The 18,676-nt window shown below is 47.2% G+C and overlaps 1 long non-coding RNA gene across 1 annotated transcript in view; it reads right to left on the bottom strand.

Moving 5' to 3' along the window:
• The window catches only part of LOC134957125 (uncharacterized), a 74,228-nt gene extending 67,325 nt beyond the window's left edge, over positions 1-6,903 (bottom strand). Inside the window, exon 1 of the long non-coding RNA XR_010186479.1 lies at positions 6,746-6,903. This is a non-coding gene — a long non-coding RNA (uncharacterized LOC134957125). The remainder of the gene's footprint in view (positions 1-6,745) is intronic.
• Positions 6,904-18,676: the final 11,773 nt, after the last annotated feature.

Below are 18,676 nucleotides of genomic sequence, written 5' to 3'. Positions count from 1 at the left end.
GTGGTTGGATGTGCAGAACTCCATTCAAGAATGTCAATTGTTTCTGGAAGAAGATGGACAAGGACGGAATCTTGACTTTTATGGAGCCCAAGCGTAGGTCCACATCCACACCTGCTTGCAGAAAGAGGAGAAAAGGTCCTAGATGAAACTCCACCGTAGGAAACTTCTTGGATTAACACCAAGAGAAACACTTTTTACCAAATCCGATGGTAATGTTTTGATGTTACTCTCTTCCCAGCCTGTAGGAATGACCTTTTTAAGATCTGGCGTTCAACCTCCATGCCGTCAAACGTAGCCGCGGTAAGTCTTGATAAGCGAACGGCCCCTGTTGAAGAAGGTCCTCGCGAAGAGGAAGAGGCCTCGAATCCTCCAAGAGTAATCCCAGAAGATCCGCGTACCAAGCCCTTCTTGGCCAGTCCGGAGCAAAGAGGATCGCCTGAACTCTTGTTCTATTTATTAGTTTGAGAATCCTTGGGATGAGTGGAAGTGGAGGGAACACATACACTGACTGGGACACCCACGGATTTACCAGGGCGTCCACCGCCACTGCCTGTGGGTCTCTTGACCTGGAACAGTTCCTCTGAAGCTTCTTGTTGAGGCGAGAGGCCATCATATCTATCTGAGGTACACTCCATCGGCTTGTTACCTCTGCGAATACCTCCGGATAGAGGCCCCAATCTCCTTGCCCGACTGAACTTGAATGGCTTGATCTTTCAGAAGATGTGCCGCTTGTAGAAGGCCATTGTATATGGCCCTTAGTTCCAGAATGTTTACCTGAAGGAGAGCTTCCACTTTCCTTGGAAGTCCTCCCTTTTGGGTGACTGCTCCCCAACCTCTGAGACTTTCATCCGTGGTTAGAAGAATCCAATTCTGAATCCCGAACCTGCGGCCCTCGAGTAGGTGAGAAGTTTGCAGCCACCAGAGGAGTGAATTTCTGGCTTTTGGTGAAAGGCGTATCCGCTGGTACATGTGAAGATGTGATCCCGAACATTTGTCCAGGAGAGCCAGTTAGAAGAACTGTGAGTGGAATCTTCCATACTGTAAAGCCTTGTAGGAGGCTACCATCTTCCCCAGAAGGCGAATGCACTGACGAACCGATACCCGGGCTGGCTTCAGGACATCCCGGACCATTGATTTGATCACCGACGCTTTCTGTCGGCTCCAAATGTGACTTTGAAAGGTTCGGGATCCACCCAAGATCCTGGCGTAGGCGAGTTGAGAGAGCGATACTCTGTAGCCGCATCTCCCTGGAAGATGCTTTTAGCAGCAGATCGTCCAGATATGGAATTATGTTCACTCCCTGTCTGCGGAGGAGTAGCATCATCTCTGCCATGACCTAGGGGAACACCCTCAGTGCTGTGGAGAGGCCAAATGGCAGTGCCTGGAACTGATAGTGACAGTCCAGCAGCTCAAATCTTAGATAAGCCTGGTGAAGCGGCCAGATCAGAATGTGAAGGTATGCATCCTTGATATCCAGGGATACTAGAAATTCCCCCTCCACCAGACCTCAGAGACTCCATCTTGAATTTGAATTCCCTCAAGTAGGGTTCAATGTTTTTCGGTCTAATATTGGCCTTACCGAACCATCCGGTTTCGGTACCACAAACAGGTTTGAGTAATAACCCTTGTGTTGTAGGTGAGGTGGAACTGGAACAATGACATTTGTTTGGCAAATGTTTGAATAGCTTCCAGCAGTAATGTGCTTTCTGTCCGAGAAGCTAGTAATAATCTGTGAGGCGGGAGTACTAGAAACTCCAGTCTGCACCCCTGGGCAACCTGTTTCCAGGGGTCTAGGCAGGATATCGCCGACGCCCAGATGTTTAACTGAAATCTTTTTAGTCTCGCTCCCACCTGCCTGATCCCCAGGCAGTGAGGTCCACCGACAAACCGAAGGGTTTGAGAAGGCAGAATCCGAAATCCGTCCCTGGGAACCTGGCGGTGCAGGTTTTCTGGATTTTCACCAACGTCCTCTAAAGGAAGTGGAGGAACCCTTGGACTCATGTTTAAACCTTGTGGTTCGAAGGGATTGCAGTGTAGGTGTAGGATATAATTTCCTGGTCTGTGCAGCTGCGGAAGGAAGATATGTCGATTTACCCGTAGTTGGCATGGACATTCACGTACCCAGTGTGTCCCAACAGGGCCTCACCTGTGAAGGGCGGCCCGCCATACCTTTCTTGGATTCTTAATCTGCAGTCCATTGGTGTAGCCACTGTCCCCTGCTTGTCTAAACTGCCAGAGTAGTGGCCCATGCATGACGCAGGCCAATCTCCTTCATGGCCTCCAGCCGTGGAGCCTGTAGAATCCTGTAAGTGACATAGAAACAAGCAAATGTCACTCCTATACATAGAATCTAAATCATCAAGTAATGAGCCTGACCACGTAACTATAGCCCTAGAGATCTACGCAAGTGAGGGTCTCTGAGCCACACCTGTAGCAGTGCACAGTATTAGACAGTAGTCTCAATCTGCCATCAGTCTAATCCTTTATGGAGGTTTTACTAGGGACAGGTAACACAACCTTCTTTGACAATTTAGACACTCTTTAGGGGGGATCCGGTCTGAAGATCGACAGTGTCTAGGTCGACAATGTTTAGGTCGATCACTATAGGTCGACAGTCACTAGGTCGACATGGATGGAAGGTCGACAGGGTTTCTAGGTCGACATGTGCTAGGTCGACAGGTCTAAAGGTCGACATGAGTTTTTCACATTTTTTTTGGGGGGGGGGGATTTTTTCATACTTAGCGATCCACGTGGACTACGATTGGAACGGTAAAGTGTGCCGAGCAAAGCGAAGGCACCATGCCCGAAGCATGGCGAGCGAAGCGAGCCATGCGAGGGGACGCGGTGCACTAATTTGGGATCCCGGTCACTCTACGAAGAAAACGACACAATTTTTTTTTTAAATCCTCATGTCGACCTTTAGACCTGTCGACCTAGCACATGTCGACCTAGAAACCCTGTCGACCTTCCATCCATGTCGACCTAGTGACTGTCGACCTATAGTGGTCGACCTAAACATTGTCGACCTAGACACTGTCGATAAAACGAACCACACCCCTTTAGGGATGTGGATTATATCTCTGGGTGTACCCAGGTTTTCCCAAATAAGGAGTTTAATGCTCTAAATAGTGGGAAGGCAGCCATTTACATATATAAATATTCCTCATCCCTATTAGCCTCAAACTATATGTTGCACCCCTCATATGTCAGTTGCATTATATGGCAAGTGTACGCTGTTCAGGGTACGTATTTGGGGTGAGAGGCACAGCTGTGGGATTTGATTCCCCGGACATCTCAAAACTGTGGCTTCTTCCCAGCATGGGACATATTTGAAGGAATATATGTGAAAGTACACTTTATGGAGGCCACCCCAGGGGGATCTGCCACACAAGCCTGAGAATTTGTACAGTTTTGAGCATGGTATAGACTCCCCAGGAGAAGATATACGTTCTGCAGTACAGGACAAAGTCCCCCAAATATGGTACAGTGGGTTACACACACACAGGAAATGTCAGTACAATTTCTCCCCCAGAATACCTTCAGAGAGTCACAGAGTACAAGGAGTCAGCCACACCGTGCCCTTATAGGCTTGTATTATGATAAAGAAACCCTCTGACTAGCTGAACCTTAACAGGGTAGCTAGTATCGAATTACACTCCCCCCCCTCCCCCCTCCAGTGTTACCTATGTGGAGAGCAGCGCTCCCTGCCAGCGTCTCTGTTGATGAACTGCCCCCTGTAATGACGCCCCTTCCCGCACTTATTGTATTATACTGGTGTGATACCCTGAAACTGCAGCCCAAATCAACTGTGGCACTACAGGTGCCAGCATGACTTTAATAAAAGTAAAATGTTTGCTGGAGTTGCATAGCACTGTGCCAGCAGCCTACAGCTTGCAGCACAGAAGGAGTTAACAGCACAGCTCATAGCTATACAGATCAGTCTGCAAAATGCAAAGGGCATGACTCACTCATTTGCAGACTCAGAGCGGGAAACTGAGAGCGGGAAAAACAGAGCGGGAAATCCCAGATAGAATGTGTACCTGGGAATGCAGGGTTATAAAAAGGTTGTCCTGCAGCAGCCTAGGGGGAGGACACTCAGTCAGTGAGGAGCAGACAGACAGTGAGGAGAAGCACGTGTTTTAGCTAGCTGAAGTGTGGTGGATTAACCAGAAAGATGTAGCCCCAGTGAGGGCTCCACACATGTTTAGGTGGGGAGTGATGCCAGCCACAGCAAAGCACTTGACGACAGAGGGAGACATCGCAGTGTGAGAGCAGCAGTATGCAGAATCCAGTGAAAGGGTGATGCCAGGAGAAAAGTGTGCTTATGGTGTGAGTCTCAAGAGGTATCTGGGTGAAGTGGTTGGAAGCCACGCGGCGTGAGTAAGCGCCCCATGGAAAAGTATCTCGAGAGGTATCTGGGTGAAGTGGTCGGAAAGCCACGCGGCGTGATTAGAAGCCCCCCAAGGAAAAGAATCCTCGCTAAGTAAGAGAGAGAGAGAGACGGCAACCTGATGTGTAGCACTACTGGTCACAGAATGCCCTGGTATGTACTGATGTTCGCTATAAATATGCCGCTGCGACTAAGCGATGCGCTGGAGGAGGTGCCCTGATGTGTGATCCACTGTAACTTATGCTTTGTGCTGGAGGAGTGTTCACAAGTTATCCCTGCAATATCCCTGTTTGATGTTTAAATAAACTTTATGCTGTTTTTCTGAGATGGACTGGCGCCCAATTCTTTATGCGCTGCACCGACACCTGTAGTCCACACCCACAATGCACTTGTAGTTAAACACCTGATTCTTCAGGGGACCCTCTGGTAACAGTGCCTGAACCCATGACAAGCCGGGGCAAAGTAAGTGTGATGTACTATACACAGTGACTGCAGATTTTGCATACTAGATACCAGTAGGGTATTACATTGGCCTGAGGTATTTTTTCACTAACAGCGGGATTAGCCCCTGTTAGCAGTGTTGACCAGTGTAGGGTGATTGCGCTGGCCCAGGACGCCCCTCAGCGCCGTACACAGTGTGCCGCTGAGCCTTCCGGAGTGCAGCCTGTCAGAGCTGCGCTCCCATCCTTGTGCCGCCATTCCCGCCGGCGACCCGCTCTCTGGGCCGCTGGCGCGGTACTCACCACTCTTCTTTCTTCTGGCTCTGTTAGGGAGTGGCGGCCGTGCTGTGGGAGTGAGCGGTCGCCTCGTGGGCTTGCGCCCTCAGGAGCTCAGTGTCCTGTCAGCGGAGATAGCGGCCATTAACCTCTCTAGGGTTGGACACTACTCCCCCCTAAGTCCCACGAAGCAGGGAGGCTGTTGCCAGCAGTCTGCCTGTGCCTAAATAAACTCAGAAAGGGCGGGATGTACTAAAGCAAAAATGCGGTAAAACCCCCGAAAACGGGGGTTTTACCGCATTTTCATATTTACTAAGACCCTACCGCAGCGTTTTCGGCGTCCAGGGTTTCGCCATCTCTGGATGGCGAAACCCTATAGAAGTCTATGGGCTTCTTTTCGCCGACCGCCGCAACCCGCCGACACCGTCGACCCCCGCCGCAGACGCCGACCCCCCTTCCCCCTGGCTTACCTTCCTCCAGGCTGCCCTGGACCCGGAAGGTAGTGTCCTCCTCCCCCTAGCAACGCAGCCGGACGTCCTTCCGGCTGCAGAGGGGAGGAGGAGGTGCCGGGGGCAGCCTGCTGCTGCTTCCCGGCATCTAGCCAGTGTGGGGACCCCGGGGAGGTGACGGAGACCCCCCGCAGACCACCTAACAGGTATCGCGGGGGGCCTCCGTCACCGCATCGCGATGTTGATCGCATATGTTAGTACATATGCGATCAACATCGCTGCGGTAACCGGCGAGGGGCGGCGATGTATGTTAATACATCCCGCCCAAAATAATAAAACTAGAAAAACTCCTAAGAGCTCCCCTAGCTGTGACCAGCTCCTGTGGGCACATTTTCTAAACTGAGTCTTGTAAGAGGGGCATAGAGGGAGGAGCCAGCCCACACTATTAAACTCTTAAAGTGCCCATTTATACCTCATGGTACGAAATGGATCCCCAGCATCCTCTAGGACGTAAGAGAAATTTATATTTCAAGGGGCTATCATGAAATACAGAGTACCTTCTGACTAGGGTTAGTGTTAGGCTACAATAATACTGTTCTGAAAATGATGACATCACGTCAGTGTCAACAGTTTGAACATGTAGAAATCCTGAATATAAGCATTATGGCGTCGACATAATAAATGTCGGTCTGCTGCATGTTGACATCATACCACATCTGCGGTGGCTGGGTGTATTCGACACCCAGGCTAGGTAGCTTAATCCAGCCTACATGAGTAAATGGAGCAAGTGAAAAATGGCTGCTTTGCAGGACTACTGTAGAAGCTCAGTGGACAGACGTACAGAGAGACTCCACCATCACTAAAACAGAGAGAAATATAATAACCTTACATTTTATTATTGTAGCATTGAAAACAGAGACCTATACTTAAAGAAGAAAATAGGAAAATGATTTTCCCTGCTAAAGTCCGTTTCCCTGGATTGAAAAACTAGGTATTACGGGTCATTAATATTGCAACGTTAAATGTAGGTGACGTTACATAAAACGGTGGGGCAGACCTTTTATTGCAACGCTTTCGTTTTAAATGATTTTTACGCATACCGTTGGGCCAGATAAATCTTGAGACAACCACCCATCATGGTACAGATAATTTATGGCTCGTTCATGCCCTCGAGTACAAACACAACTCACCAGTCTCTGGCCTGTTACTCAGAGAGGGGATTTCGGCAGCTGGCAGGATACGGCTTGCCCCTGCAGCGCGGAGACATTCAGGAGTTCTGGATTCTTTCCATGTCTTCCCCACCTAAGAACATGTGGATAAGAAGACAAGACAGAATTCCACCCTGCCCTATGAGGCTTACAGCCGGGATAACCGTGTCTGTAGCCTTGGGAACATCTCCGCACCAACTACAATTAGCTAATACATCTCAATGAAGACATGCTGGTGGTGTGCCAGGATCTTACCTGGTGCCTTTAAACAAGGCGTTGTTCCTGTGTGTTCCTGCAGGAACAATTATGTTCTGTCTGATGTGTAACAGCACCTTGCACCCTTTCACTGCCAGACCGAACACGGCGAGGCCTAGGCAAGTGTAAATCTGTATGACTCGCCCAGTGTACTACAAGTGTACGCTCCTATAGCCTAGTCCATAAACGCACGTGATTTTGGTTCAGTATACAGTACATGACTATTATATAGGTATGTCCTGTTCGTTGCACAGTGAATGTGGGTGTTACATACCTGCCAATGTTTAGCCAAGCAAAATAGGGCCAAAAACAGGACCCTCCGCTAATTTGCCCATCCATGCCCAGGTCTGCCTACATCCACATTCAGCCACAGACACTTTCTGACATGCAGCATCTGAAAACAGTTACATGGGGAGATGTATCAAGCCTTGGAATGAGATAAAGTGAAGAGAGATAATGGGCCTGATTCTGAGACGGATTAAGTTCTTTGGACACAGCAGCAATGTGGAAATTTGCTAATGCCATAGGAGGCATCTTGTGCAGCATCGGATCACTCTGTGAAAACAGCGGCCATTTTTGGTGAGCCTGGCACTACTCACATTGGCCGCCGCAGCTCCATAGCCTAGGCCAGGAAATATGCATCAGAAGACACAGATCCTGGCCTCGGGACTCCCAGAAAATAGAGGCCAAGCGCTGTTTTTGCGAACGCTGGCCATCCCCGCCCCCAAATGGCCGCAACCTGTCAATCAGGCTGCGGGTTTGGGGAACTGCGAGAGATGTCACAGTTGAAGACGGATCCGGTCCATGCACTGATCTTTTAACATCGGGGTTGCGTACTATTCTGAATCAGACCCTTAGTACCAATCAGCTTCTGTCATTTTTCTAGCACATTGTTGTGCTGAGAGCCATGGATGGGACCAGCATTTGGAGGGCATGCTGGTCCTTGTAGTGCCATTTGGATGATCTAGGGGTGAATTCAGAGCCACGACAGCAGTTGGACCATCTGGATTCCTGATTCATGTCTTTTTGAACAATTGCTGGACTGTACATTTATCATCGGAACGGATTCCTGCAGCGTTTGGATACTTGTGGACTGCTCTTACAGGGCCTAATTCAGATCTGATCGCAGCAGCAAACTTGTTAGCTAATGGGCAAAACCATGGGGGTCATTCAGACCTGATCACACGCTAGGTTTTTTCGCTGCGCTGCAATCAGGTCAGAACTGCGCATGCGTATGCACCGCAATGCGTAGGCGCGTCGTACTGGTACAAAGCGGATCGTTGCTGTGCGATGCGTTTTACAAAGAATCCATTCGCAAGGAGATTGACAGGAAGAGGGCGTTTGTGGGTGGCAACTGACCGTTTTCTGGGAGTGTTTGGAAAAATGCAGGCGTGTCCAATCGTTTGCAGGGAGGGTTCCTGATGTCAATTCCGGCCCCGGACAGGCTGAAGTGATCGCATCGGCTAAGTAAGTTCTGGGCAACTCAGAAACTGCACAAACTTTTCTGTATCGCACGGCTGCACATGCGATCGCACACTCCCCTATGGGCGGCGACTATCTGATCGCAGTGCTGCAAAAAATAGCTAGTGAGCGATCAGGTCTGAATTAGGCCCCATGTGCACTGCAGGGGGGGGGGGGGGGGTGTAACATGTGCAGAGAGAGTTAGATTTGGGTGTGTTTAGGTTATTTTGTTTCTGTGCAGGGTAAATAGGGGCTGTTTTATTTTTACACTGCAATTTAGATTTCAGTTTGAACACACCCCACCCAAATCTAACTCTCTCTGCACATGTTACACCTGCCCCACCTGCAGTGCACATGGTTTTGCCCATTAGCTAACAAATTGGCTGCTACGATCACATCTGAATTAGGCCCACAGTCCATTGACATCTGCTAAAGGACAGCTCGGATTCATCTATTCATAACTGGGTAATACCTTTGCAGATAAATATGGACCATTTTTATTGGAGAGTCCCAATACTAAATGAATGACTGACATAAGAATCAGGCTAGTGTCATGCTACTTTTATTTATTGTATGAACTTGTGACACATATATTTATATATTCATTTTTTTTTTAAATACCGGTTTATCTATTGTGGTTTTAATAAATTTGCATTTTACTACCTTAAACCATCCATGATCCATCAATGTGTTTACAATTTGGTAAATGTAGCGCTGGTACTTTTATTACTTTTCTAGTCATATTGACACATTTGGGGAACAACAACCCCCCATACCGGTTACTAGTAACAGTGCACTGGGCTTTCTTTACAATTTTCTATCACAGCCTGTAAAATGACAGAAGCTGATTGGTTGGCACTTTATCTTTCTCTCCAAGATTTGATCAATCTCCCCCATAGTCCAGGACTATTGGGTTATCTAGTATTGCACAGACAAAAGACGTGCATGGATAGAAACATAGAATCTGACGGCAGATAAAAACCACTTGGCCTATTTGGTCTGCCTAATAGTGATTGGATGGTGCCAAGCAAATCTATTCATGATTGGTCAAGAGTCAAGACTCTTAAGTTGTGCAACCGAGTTTGTTGCTAACTGAACCTGTCCCTAGGACTGTTTGGTGGCTCATATACCTGCTCCTTATTTCACCTGCCCAGAATGGATAGTGGCTCATAAAAAATCTAACCACATGATATGATTAGGGTTGATGATAATTTTATTACACGGATATTAAATAATGAAAATCTACTGATACAAATTACAATAGAAGATCTGGAAAAAAAAAAAAACTTTGCTAAATTTGCAGCCAGCTATTTAAAGGGAAGGTCAACGCGGTCAAACTGCCAACATGCCCCGCCCCGTACAGCCTATCCTAAACCCTGCCGGAAGTGTCTATCCCTAAGCACCGGCGTTCTCAGAAAATCGACATTTCACATGGCTTTCGACAGTGTTTTTGGATGTTGATCTGGTGCCTGTCGACAGTTTCAACTATTCTGATATCTACATGGTTACTATCGACTTCACCTGATACCCCATCAGTGTTGCACAAACTGTATGGCCTATAAACAATGGGTAACACAACAGCATATACTGTAAGTGCCGTCAAGCTGCATCCAGAATCTCAGATGGGGAAGATGGATCCTAAAGCATAGCAATATGTCAAACGTTAGCTGAACAGATAGCACATACTGTAACTAGACAAAGCATACATTTAGTGTTTGACATAGAAATAGGATATCTTCTACATTGTACCAGCATGCTGTAAGCAGCTTAAATATTCAAGAGTAGTATGTGAACTGTCCAATATACTGTCAGGAGCAGAAGCTATCACTCCCACCTGATCCATCCGTTCTTCCTTCAGTTCCACCCTGGTCACCTCCTCTCATGCTCACCTCCAAAGATGTTAATGTTCTACCCCCCTCCTTTGGGACTCGCTTCCCTCGCCAAGTCAGAGTTTCTCTCAGTATTGCCAGTTTAAACGGTCTCAACTTTTCATCAAAGCTTAACACCCCTCCTCCTAAATAGTCACCATTCTCTCCTTCCAGTCCCTCGCTCATACCTCCCAACATTTATAAAATGGATACTTTATGTGCGGCTTCGCAGTTCCCGCCTGAACAAGGGGCGTGCCCTCGGGAAAAGGGGGCGTGGCTTCGTGGCAACGCCGTGGCCGCCTGCCACACCTCCCGTTTTCGTCACGGAGGGGGCATGCCCAGCTCTCTGTGAGCTGCTGGCACGCCCTCTCTCCCTCTGGGGGACATTTACTAAGAAGTGATAAGAGCAGAGAAGTGAGCCAGTGGAGAAGTTGCCTATGGCAACCAATCAGCACTGAAGTAGCATCTATAATTTGCATACTACAAAATGATACAGAGCTGCTGATTGGTTGATGGGGAAACTTCTCCACTGGCTCACGTCTCCGCTCTTATCACTGCTTAGTAAATGTTCCCCTCTGTCTCCTGTGAAAAGACGCTGTGTGCAAGAGCACAGCGTCTATTCACAGCTGCTCTGGTAAGCAGAGCAGCGAGTGACATGACAGAGCATCCCAACTGCCCCCCACCCCACTGCGGGACACTGCTGCCTGCGGGTGGGATAGTCCCAAAAAAACGGGACTGTCCCGCGAAAATCGGGACAGTTGGGAGGTATGCCTTTGCTTCCCAAATCAGCCTAGCACAGTGGTTCCCAACCTCGATCCTCAAGTACCCCCCAACAGTACGTGTTTTCCAGGTCACCTAGCTGGTGCACAGGTGTATTCATTACTCAATGACACATTTTAAAAGACCCACAGGTGGAGCTAATTATTTCACTTGCAGTCCTGTGAGGAGACCTGGGAAATATGAACTGGTAGGGGTACTTGAGGACCGCGGTTGGGACCCACTGCCTTAGCATGTAATCTCTCACGAGCGGGGTCCACCTCACTCATGTTCCTCCCCAACACTATCCTTGATTCCAGGGACTGGCTAAAGGTTCATTGGGTGCTGAACTCCTTCCCCACAAAAAAAAAAAGTCACCTCCACTAGCTTGTCAGGAAACTGGGAGTCCCCAACCCTCATTTTATAAATATATATATATATATATATATATATATCCAACAATATAGGCGGCACTCGGAGACTTGCACAAAGTGGGTGAAAAACCAGCAAGGTGAGTTTATTCAGGTCAACGTTTCGGGGGACGTACCCCCTTCCTCAGGACACAACACACTGTGTTGTGTCCTGAGGAAGGGGGTACGTCCCCCGAAACGTTGACCTGAATAAACTCACCTTGCTGGTTTTTCACCCACTTTGTGCAAGTCTCCGAGTGCCGCCTATATTGTTGGCTACATATTGGGGTTCACCCCCCTGGGAGGGCACCGGAACATATACCCCTACGGGGAAGCTGAGTGCCGGACTCATCCATGGACTATATATATATATATATATATATATACTCCATTAGAGAACCCGCACTCCTCCTTAATGATCAAATTGCTCTGGTGCTCACTGGAAACATTCAAACAACATTCCATAAGGCGAAAATCAGCGGCACTCAGAGACTTTTAACGATGGCCGGAACCAGGAGATTAGTCTCCTCTGATGCCAGGCGGCACCCGCCGTCGAGTCACTTTCGGTGACCAGATAGGCGCCTGTGAATATGTGTGCAGCCTGGACGTGCTCATAGAAAACCGGTGTAACTAATTGGATGTTTAAAGGGGTGAACACACACGCGCCGGAAGCGGAAGTCCATGTATAGTATGGTGTTTACTGATTGCACTAATTGTGTGTGATGTTTCACAGATGTTAAGGGTTATATTTCATCACCATATTTCCTTTGCTGGCACTAGCACTTTTGGCAGCCCTGGAGGAAGGTGGCAATATCACCGAAACAATATCGTCAGCTGTATTATGGGGAATTCTTGAAACCCTGGAAATGTGATGGATTGGGTGACTATAAATATACCCATTGTACCGACTGCAATATGATGAGCTGATTAACTCTCATGCCGATGCATTGGTTTTTATGACTTTATGGAATTAAATATTTTTGCATAGATATGAATGGTGTGCTGGCTACCCGCACTTTTTTTGTACCCTCTGGGGCCTGGAAGGGCATGGACCACATGTTTAACTATTGATTGCTGGCACCCAGATTGCTGACTTGGAGACGTGTGCGATTCAAGCAAGTTGTGAACTGCTGTAGCAGGACGCCGCTAAAAGGGCAGGACGCATTTTGCAGTTTAAAAACAGTGAAGACTATACAGGATGACTGCATCCCCTCTGCCCAGGAGCTTCCATTGTCCATTACTAACACAGTCTCAAGAAATCATATTTTGTCAATAACCATGAACAAATGAAACCACGTTGGCAGCATTTTGCTAAACCCCATACAGGGGCAATATATGCTACAACTGTATATCATGCCTCACAACTGTCCCGCACGCTATTTGGACCCTGTCCCACTCTTGGGCAACAGTGTCCCGCGGACAGGGGAGCACTTGGGAGAGTCTTTGATCACCCGCTGCTCTGCTCTGCAGAGCAACCGGTGATCACTGAACACATGCTTTGCGCACGTGCGCGGCATGTATTAAGAGCTAGGAGGGGAGCGAGGGCTGCCCAGCTGCTCGGCACGCCCCCTAAAGGCAAGAAAATGGCCCGTTTGATGAGGCCACACACCCTTTTCGGCCCAGATTTCGCCAAGGAGAAAGTTGGGAGGTATGGTATATTATAGAGTACAATGGCCCTCATTCCGAGTTGTTCGCTCGCTATCTGCTTTTAGCAGCATTGCACACGCTAGGCCGCCACCCTCTGGGAGTGTATCTTAGCTTAGCAAAATAGCGAATGAAAGATTAGCAGAACTGCTACTAAATAATTTGCTGCAGTTTCTGAGCAGCTCCAGACCTACTCCTAGACTGCGATCACCTCAGTCCGTTTAGTTCCTGTTTTGACGTCACAAACACGCCCTGCGTTCGGCCAGCCACTCCCCCGTTTCTCCAGCCACTCCTGCGTTTTTACCTGGCACGCCTGCGTTTTTTAGCACACTCCCTGAAAACAGCCAGTTTCCGCCTAGAAACACCCACTTCCTGTTAATCACACTACGATCACTCGAGCAATGAAAAAAACGTTGCTCGACCTTGTGTAAATCTACAAAGTTTTGTGTGAAAGTACTTAGCCCATGCGCGCTGCGTACCATGCGCATTTTTGCAGTTTTTTTACTTAATCGCTGCACTGCGAAAATCGGCAGCGAGCGAACAATTCGGAATGACCACCCATGTAAGGTAAAGAAAGATTAACAGTATATATAAATGCAGCTTGGCACCAAGGCATAGAGGATATTTGCATGTTAACTATAGAGAGATAATGATAAAAGTTTGTGCAGGCTACAACAAAGCTACATCTTACATCTCTATCAAACATTCAGCTGATTTATGGAGGCTGTAAAGTTACAACTGAGTTTCCTACACAAAAGAATCGAGATTTACGTTGGATCACGTTGTTTGAAAACCGCCTGTAACTTTTTAGCTGCATTTCTCTGTAACATGTCAGGGCTGCCCATAGCAACAAAATATAAACCCTTTAGGTGTAGCCTAATCTCTTCTACCTTACTATGGAATAGACCGTAAATGGCAATGTGCTGGGGCTAGAGAAATGAAAGGAATTCTAAAATGAGTTAGATTTAAAGCAGCTATCGATGTGAAGTATCAAATTTCAATTCTATTTTTTTATTTACTACATTACCCTTTTTTGACCACTAGATGACACTACTGACAAAATCAAACTGCACATGTGATAATGGGGGTCATTCCGAGTTGTTCGCTAGCTGCTAGCTGCATTCGTTCGCTGTGCAGCGATCAGGCAAAAGATCGGCACTTCTGCGCATGCGTATGAAGCGCAATGCGCACGTGCGGCGTACTATTACAACGAACGATGTTGTTTTACACAGGGTCTAGCGATGCTTTTCAGTCGCACAGGCAGCTGCAGAGTGATTGACAGGAAGTGGGCGTTTCTGGGTGTTAACTGACCGTTTTCAGGGAGTGATCGGAAAAACGCAGGTGTGCCAGGAAAAATGCAGGCGTGGCTGGGCGAACGCAGGGCGTGTTTGTGACGTCAAATCCGGAACTGAACAGTCTGAAGTGATCGCAAGCGCTGAGTAGGTCTGAAGCTACTCTGAAACTGCACAATTTTTTTTTGTAGCCGCTCTGCGATCCTTTCGTTCGCACTTCTGCTAAGCTAAAATACACTTCCAGTGGGAGGCGGTATAGCGTTTGCACGGCTGCTAAAAACTGCTAGCGAGCGATCAACTCGGAATGACCCCCAATGTCTTGAATTTTCTTCATTATGGTGGTATTGTTTTTGGTGATAGATAGATCTGTTCTATTGCACGTTACGTGCTGGAGGTTGCATACCCTTTTCCCTATATAACGGACGTTCTATCACAATAAAGAACTAAGGGGGACATTTACTAAGCAGTGATAAGAGCGGAGAAGTGAGCCAGTGGAGAAGTGACCCCATCAACCAATCAGCGGCTCTGTATCATTTTATAGTATGCAAATTCCATATCTTACTTCAGTGCTGATTGGTTGCCATGGGTAACTTCTCCACTGGCTCACTGCTCCGCTCTTATCACTGCTTAGTAAATACCCCCCTTAGTGTCTGATACTAAGCTGGATGCATGCACAGATATATATGTATACATTTGCCTGCATAGATCTTGCGGTGAAACTGACACCTATGGCCCCTTTTACATTAGCTGGCAAGGACCGGCATGGCAAACTCCCAGACTGCTTTTTGCCGTCCCGGGATTGTAATGATTACTCAGCTCCAATGGGTCCTTTCACACGGCACGGACACGGTACGGTCGCCGTGTTGCAGCCGGATCTATCCATTGAATAAGACGGCTGACTGAGGCAAAGCAGAAAGCTGTACCAATGAGACGGTCCCTGCCAGAGCCCACAGCGCATCAGCCTAATGCTTGTTAATAAGCTGTATTATCAATATCTACCGGCCGGCTCCACTGCGCATGTGTGAGATCTCGCAACCACTGCAATAATACCAGCCAATATGTAAAAAAAACAAAAAAAAAACAATTAAAAGCAAATGTACACTTATTGGGGGTAATTCCAAGTTGATCGCAGCAGGATTTTTTTTTAGCAGTTGGGCAAAACCATGTGCACTGTAGGGAAGGCAGATATAACATGTGCAGAGAGAGTTAGATTTGGGTGGGTTATTTTATTTCTGTGCAGGGTAAATACTGGCTGCTTTATTTTTACACCGCAAATTAGATTGCAGATTGAACACACCCCACCCAAATCTAACTCTCTCTGCACATGTTAAATCTGCCTCCCCTGCAGTGCACATGGTTTTGCCCAACTGCTGAAAAAATTTTCTGCTGCGATCAACTTGGAATTACCCCCATTGTTTAATACAGCCATACAATTGTATGGTGACGGGTGAAATCGTTATATGCTGGTATAGAAAAGTGATTTTACTCTATGGTATCTGCTTTCATATATACTGGGTCTTCCTGTAACTGTCACAAAGCGCTGGTCATAGCCCATTTGACACTTAACACCTCTTCGTACATCTCCCCCCCCCCCCCCCCCCCAGTTCTTAAGGTGCCTTAACAGTCCAGATTTTATGAATATCCATGCTTGAGCACAGCTAGTTAAATTAAAGGGTCTACTACGATTGGCCGGCGGTCGGGATCTTGACCGCTGGAATTCCGGTAGTGGGGCGAGCGCAGAAGAGCCTCTTGCGGGCTCACTGCGCTCGCCACGTAGCGGGCGCAGTGGCGCATTACACTATTTATTCTCCCCCCAGGGGTGTCATGGACATCCCAAGAGGGAAAACAGTTGTCGGTAACCGGCGGTTGGGTTCCCGGCGCCGGTATGCTGAGCGCCGGGATCCCAACCGCCGGTATATCGAGTGCCTCCCAAATTAAACTGACTGATGTACTATAACAAAATAAAAACCAATCACATGTGCTTAAATATGGCTATCCTTAAAACCTAGAGGACTGAGTTTGGGAAACACTGTTGTACAGGTTAATAAACAAGAATAAACGGACATATTACCTGACGGAAAAGACAAAACTAGTACAAAAATATATATATATATGTTGCCGGGGGGCAAAAATCAAATTGAGACCTTGGGTACATTCCGGCCCTTTCCCCATATTCTTTAGATACAAAAAAAAAAAAGCAAAAACCTGTTTTAGTCTCTCTTCATTTTACTAATTTGTTCAGCATGTACTAATCCCTCCCGTCTGCGGCTTTTGTAATCTCAAGTAAGATAACATCTCTGTAAATGATTTAATGTCTAATGTCATTTAACAATCACACGTGTCAAAATAAATACTACACTCAATCTGCCCCAACAGAGGAAAGAATTTGAAAAAGTTTGGACGGTTTCTATTCACATCTGTAACAAAAATGGAAAGATTTCCCCTCCTCCACCCTGTGTCCTCTCTCACACCAGAGTGTAAACTTTATAATCAACTCTACGAGGTCACTGCTACCCCTTTCACACTACCTTAAAATCCCTGGTTTTGCGCGTGAACAGACATAAACACGAGATTTAGGTAGGGCTTAACGCAAACGACTCACGCAACTCTGCTCCGGACCAGGGTCACAGAGCTGAGAGAGTCTCAGAGTGGCAGCTGCTGGGAGAATATCTTCCAGCAGCCACACAGTGGGTATTTCTGACTGGTTTCATCTAAAGATGTGCGGCGCGGGCACTTTTCGTGTTTTGTGTTTTGGTTCTGGTTCCATCCTCGTGTTTTGGATCTGGATTGGTTTTGCCAAAACCACCCTTTCGTGTTTTGGATCTGGATGATTTTTGAAAAAAAACTGCTAAAATCACAGAATTTGGGGGTAATTTTGATCCTACGGTATTATTAACCTCAATAACATTAATTTCCACTCATTTCCAGTCTATTCCGAACACCGAACAATATTGTTTTTAGGCCTCAAAGTTGTACCAAGGTAGCTGTATGACTAAGCTAAGCGACACAAGTGTGTGGCACAAACATCTGGCCCATCTAGGAATGGCACTGCAGTTGCAGACAGGATGGCAGATTTAAAAAATAGGCCCCAAACAGCACATCATGCAAAGAAGAAAAAGAGGTGCAATGAGGTAGCTGTATGACTAAGCTCAGCGACACAGGTATGCGGCACAAACACCTGGTCCATCTCGGAGTGGCACTGCAGTTGCAGACAGGATGGCACTTAAAAAAACTAAGCCCCAAACAGCACATCATGCAAAGAAGAAAAAGAGGTGCAATGAGGTAGCTGTATGACTAAGCTAAGCGACACAAGTGTGCGGCACAAACACCTGGCCCATCTAGGAGTGGCACTGCAGTTGCTGACAGGATGTCACTTACAAAAACTAGTCCCCAAACAGCACATCATGCACAGAAGAAAAAGAGGTGCAATGAGGTAGCTGTATGACTAAGCTAAGCGACACAAGTGTGCGGCACAAACTACATGGGACGTGCTGGAATTTGCCCAGATGTAATATATGCACAATATTGGTAGCACAGGAGAGCGTACCTCTAAACCACACACACACACACACACACACACACGGCAAAGCCGGTAAAATTAATTTGTATAATAATAACCCTTTTATTTGTAGCTATTATAATAATATGCAGCACAGGCGAGCGTACCCCTACACCACACAGGGCAAACCATTTAAAAATTATTTGGATAATAATATAAGTAATGTATATTAGTCTTTTATTTGGAAAAAATAATATACAGCACAGGACACCACCACTGGACTTATGGCAGCACAAGACAGCACCACTGGACTGATGCAGCAGAAGACAGCACCACTGGACTGGACTTATACAGAAGTACCCCCGGACTTATACGGCAGTACCCCTGGAGTTGTACGGCAGTGTCAGACAGGATGGCACTTTAAAAAACTAGTCCCCAAACAGCACATGATGCAAAGAAGAAAAAGAGGTGCAAGATGGAATTGTCCTTGGGCCCTCCCACCCACCCTTATGTTGTATAAACAGGACATGCAAACTTTAACAAACCAATTATTTCAGCGACAGTCTGCCACACGACTGTGGCTGAAATGACTGGTTGGTTTGGGCCCCCACCAAAAAAGAAGCAATCAATCTCTCCTTGCACAAACTGGCTCTACAGAGGCAAGATGTCAACCTCATCCACCGATTTCTCACCACTTTCAGTGTGTACATCCTCCTCCTCACAGAGTA

The sequence above is a fragment of the Pseudophryne corroboree genome, chromosome 9 (assembly GCF_028390025.1).
Source record: "Pseudophryne corroboree isolate aPseCor3 chromosome 9, aPseCor3.hap2, whole genome shotgun sequence".
NCBI classification, from domain to species: Eukaryota; Metazoa; Chordata; class Amphibia; order Anura; family Myobatrachidae; genus Pseudophryne; species Pseudophryne corroboree.
Note: the sequence above shows the minus strand (reverse complement) of the source record. Positions and strands in the feature narration are given on the sequence as shown.